The sequence below is a fragment of the Bacillus rossius genome, chromosome 3 (assembly GCF_032445375.1).
Source record: "Bacillus rossius redtenbacheri isolate Brsri chromosome 3, Brsri_v3, whole genome shotgun sequence".
Lineage (NCBI taxonomy): Eukaryota > Metazoa > Arthropoda > Insecta > Phasmatodea > Bacillidae > Bacillus > Bacillus rossius.
This window is the reverse complement of record NC_086332.1, coordinates 100,180,713-100,186,375: the sequence shown is the minus strand read 5'-3', so window position 1 is coordinate 100,186,375 and position 5,663 is coordinate 100,180,713.

Here is a 5,663-nt window from a genome sequence, read left to right as displayed (position 1 = left end):
AGCCGCGGCAGCGGAACTCATTGCACAGCCCGTAGTCCACGCTGATGAACAAGCCCACGATGATGGTTGTGGCACAGAATATCTTCTGGAGACCCATCACTGCAACATCACACATCCAGGTGACCTACCTCCAGTTTTACCATTGTGTAGTTCAATCAAGTTCTAAATTTAATAGGAAAGTCTCCACTGCCTTGCTAGCAAACTAGCAGGACAAAAAAAAAACATTTAAAGATCAACAAAATATCAGTTTCTTAAAGCCAAATCAACTGTTGCTAAATATCAACAAACAAATGATGAGAAGACAAAATCATCTCAACTAAAAAAAGTGGAAAAGATATCGGGTGTTCACAATGTTTACACAAGTGTAAATATATACCAGTGACGTGCTATCGCGCATAAAATCAGCGGTCTGAACCTCCAAAATGCAAAAAAACATCTCTGTGAAGGGTTGATGATTGGGTTTGGATGCACAGTAGGGCTTCACGTACCCCGGTGACCGTAGCCGTACATTAAACACACATATATATATATATATTTTTTTACATTTAATTGCCTTCTACTGTTTACGTCACAAAATACAAAAACAAATTTTCACGTACTTATATACGTAGAGCCACAGGATCAAGTATCTGTGTTACAGCACAATGGTGACGGCCGCATCACTGCACAGGCTTTAAATGTAAGCTATAAATTGTAAAATTCTTATGTCGTGGCTTTTCCGTAATAAAATTATAAAATTATGGAAATGGTGTTTTAAAGTACTGCAGACGTTCTTTCTTTGACCCTGAAAATAGTGTTGATAAAAGCCTCCTGATTTCTGAGAAATCACAGTTTATAGCTTACATTACAATACCTGTGAATTGACACAGCCGCCGCTGTTTTTTGCTTTCCCTTATGGGTCTGTGTGTATATGTTTAGGAGAATTTTGGTCAAATTGTTATATAGGTCGATAAGGTTATGTTAATTACATTAAAAATATAGTTGGTTAGGTAAGTATATAGCTACATTAAAAATACTACAAAATATTTTTCATGGTTATTAAAAATACTATAAAATATTTTTTATGGTTTTTTAGGAACAGGGTTGGCTGGTTTAAACCAAGTGATTTTTATATTAAAAAATATATATATTTTAAATAACATATTTTTAAAAAGAATATCTTAATATTTTTTTGATTAAAGGTCTATTGCACTCTAATAACAACAAAAGTTAGCTCAATATTTCTCGTAATTTACAGAAACCAAAAATTATATAATAATTAAGATCTTATCATTTAAATTATAGGTATTTGTAAGTTGTAAATTATACCCAGCTAAAAACTCCTGTAAAATTAAATTAATTAGTGAATTTTAGGGTAAATATGTAGTGTACGGATTAGCGCCAAAAAAAATTGTACGAATCTGAAATAACTTTCATTACATGCTCTTTAACATCCTCTTTTCATAACCGCCTGCGGAGATAAGAAATTCCAATTACTTTTGGAGATATCAAATTTTTAAATTTTATTTATTGTAAAAAAAATTTTATAAAAATCTGAAATAACTTTTATTATATGCTCTTTTACGTCCTCTTTTCATTACAGCCTGCGGAGACAAGAAATTCCAATTACTTTTGGAGATATCGAATTTTTAAATTTTAATCACTATACCTGCACATTCACAGCGTTCACCATTGTTTTTTGTTTAAGAGTATGAATTTTTTTTTTTTTTTTTTTTTTTTTAGACAGTGTGTAAAAAAAAGGGAATATAAATAATTTGTTATTTAAAAAAATTCCTCTTCTGTGGGAAATCTCTAACTCTACTGTAAATCCCTATTCTGCAGGAAACACCCATTATGTGGGGAAATATCCTTTCTGTGGTTAATTCCCAGTCAGATGTGCAGATCTGCTGTATTTCAGTTATTTGATGTTATAACTTTTCTGGTTCAACATGATTGGCAGAAAGTGAGATGTATGGCTTTCACTTTAACATGCTGAGAACCAAAATAATAACGTAATAAAAACGTTGGTTTAAAAAAAAAGGTTGTTTTGGTTTCCTTAAAAAACCTGGTATTTTTCCAACCCTGCTCAGGAATTACCAATTTAAGATGAAGATATCCCAACCTAACCAACTGTTCATACAATTTCAAAGTTTTTTTAATGTAACTAACGTCACCTAATTAATTGTCCACATTATTTTAAAGTTTTTAAAATGTAGCTCACCAATCCTTTAATTTGCTATGAAAGATGATGTGAAAACTTTCAGGCACATATTCATCCTATAACATGTGCTACTGAAGTTGTTTGAGCGAGCAGTAAACTTCGGAACGGTTCAGGCCTCGGGATGGACTGGTGTGAACTGGTTGCTATGCTACATGGTAATTTCCAAACCACCATTAAAAATATTTTACAGTATAATTAATACAGCTTTACTAACCTAACCAACAGTTCACAATAATTTTAAGTATCTCTAATGTAACTAACCTAATCTAAACGACCATTCTCACTATGTCACAAATTTTTAATATTTTCAACGAAAATGCATGAACGAGGCCTCAGAATAGATCGTTGTGAATTTTAGTCTACATATATTTATATATATATTTATATATATATTTATATATATATTTATATATATATTTATATTTATATATATATTTATATATTTATTTATTTATATGTATATTTATATATACAGGGTAATTATAAAGTCAGTGAAACATTTCATAAAATCGGTACAGCGAAATGGAAAACAATATGTAACAAATTATATACCATGTGAAAGAACAACTCTCAAAGTTTTTTTAATGTAGCGCCAAAAAGCTATTTTAAAAAACAACCGACAAGGGTGCTAGTGCATGTAGTTGCTGAAAATGGCTGCAAACCAGGCAGTGAAAGCCTTTTGTGTGCTTGAATACGCCCGTAGCAAATCGGCAGTGAGTGTCCAAAGAGCTTTCCATGGCAAGTTTTAACAAAACACCACCAGTTTACAATAGCATAAAGAAATGGTACAAGTTATTCGAGGGAGACGGCTGTTTGTGCGACGCAAAACGGTCGGGTCGGCCAGGCGTGTCACAACAGACAGTGGGTTGTATACGGGACATGATGGTGCGGAGTCCCAAGAAGTCAACTTATCGGGCTAGTGCAGAATTGAACATCCCTCAGCCAACAGTGTGGAAAATTCTTCGTAAGCAATTAAGAGTGAAGCCGTACAAATTTCAGCTTCTGCAAGCCATCAGCCACGATGATAAATAGCTCCGACTGCAGTTCTGCATTGCCATGCAGAACCATCTTGAAGACGATGACTTTGCAAGCAAGTTAATCTTCAGTGACAAAGCCACTTTTCATCTCTCAGGAAGAGTCAACTGACACAACACACGCATATGGGGGCCAGAGAATCCACATGCAACTCTCTAACACGTCCGAGATTCGCCAAAAGTTAACATGTTCTGTGCCATGTCAAACAAGACAGTTTGTGGCCCCTTCTTCTTCGCTGAGAGAACTGTCACTGATATCACCTACCTCGACCGACATGCTGCAATTGTGGCTTATGCCACAACTTCAAGCTGATAGCAGGGACTTCATCTTCCAGCAAGATGGTGCTCCACATCATTACCACAATGTGGTACGAGATTATCTGAATGAGACGTTGCCTCATCGGTAAATATGTAGTTGGGCGGTATTTGCGAAAAAAAATGTTAAAAATCCGAAAATACCTTTATTGTATGCTCTTCAACTTCCTCTTTTCATTAAAAGCGGCGGAGGTAAGAAATTCCAAATACTTTAGGAGATATCGAATTTTAAAATTTCATCATATGTAGTTGAATGGTATTTGCGAAAAAAAATGTTAAAAATCCAAAAATACCTTTATTATATGCTCTTCAACTTCCTCTTTTCATTAAAAGCGGCGGAGATAAGAAATTCCAAATACTTTAGGAGATATCGAATTTTTAAATTTCATCACAATAACAGTGCATTAATGTGGCGATTATCATCGTTTCTTGTTTACGTACGAGTATCTACTTTTTTTATTGGATAATGATGTCACGTGATTGTTCGTGATAGGCCAGAATTAAAACGAACCAATATGTGATTATTTAGTTCATTTATTGTTTAAATCGGTGTTTAATTACCGCCTCCAACTTAGGTGAGTTTTTAACGTTTCTAATTTTAAAGTCTTATTCGTTATTTTGATATTGTTGCGCAAGTAATAAGTAACAAAAAAAATTTACGTGAGTTGTCACTGTGCATCCTTTGTTACGGGTTTGTTAGGTAAGGTCAGTTACATTATAAATAATTTAAAACTAAATAATAATTAAAATTAATTCACATTATTTTTAATGTCGGCTTAGTTTGAAAGTATTAATAATGTAACTGACCTGACCTAATCAACCATTTTATTAATTACACATTTACGATTCACGTATTCACGAACACACGGCAAAATAACAAAAATGGCGTCGCTCAAATGGTTCCACAGGTCTTGTATTGCAAAATTAAAAAATTCGATATCTCCTAAAGTATTTGGAATTTCTTATCTCCGCAGCTTTTAATGAAAAGAGGAAGTTTAAGAGCATATAATAAAGGTATTTTCGGATTTTTAACTTTTTTTTTTTCGCAAATACCGCTCAACTACATATGATGAAATTTAAAAATTCGATATCTCCTAAATTATTTGGAATTTCTTACCGCCACCACTTTTAATGAAAATAGGACGTTGAAGAGCATAAAATAAAGGTATTTTCGGATTTTTAACATTTTTTATCGCAAATACCGCCCAACTACATATTTACCGCCACATTGCTGGATGGGCCGTGTGGCGGCTGCTGACCAAGTGCTACTCCCGTGGCCACCACGATCACCGGACTTGACACCTTGCAATTTTTTCTTGTGGGGATACATCAAGGATAGTGTTTATGTTCCACCTCTACCACAGAACCTTGATGAGTTGAGACACTGCATCGTAGCAGCTGCTCTTACCATCACTCCTAATATTCTGGGTCGGGTATGGGCAGAATTTGACTATCAATTAGATGTGTCGTGTGACGCAAGGTGGATACATAGAACATTTATAACTAGTGAAAAAAAATAAACTTTAAGAGTTTTTCTTTTACGTGGTATATAATTTGTTACATAATACTTAGCCAATTCACTGCACCAATTTTTTGAAATGTTTTACAGACTTTATATTATCCTGTATAAGTATATATTTATGTATATATATTTATATATATTTATATGTATATATATTTATATGTATATATATTTATATGTATATATATTTATATGTATATATATTTATATGTATATATATTTATATGTATATATATTTATATGTATATATATTTATATGTATATATATTTATATGTATATATATTTATATGTATATATATTTATATGTATATATATTTATATGTATACATATATATTTATTTATATATAAAAATATATAAACTGTGATTTCTCATAAACCAGTACCAATTTATACAAACACTGTTTTCAGGGAAAATAGAGGAATGTCTTTAGTGTTCGAAAAAAGTATTTTCATTATATTTTTATACTGAAAAGCCAAGACGTAAGAATATTACCAAGGACTTCTCTTTCAACACACAACTTCCTCCCTTTAGTAGCCTACCCATACCAGAATACCCCAAGGCCTGCCTGCTTGTCCTTGCAACTTTTCTT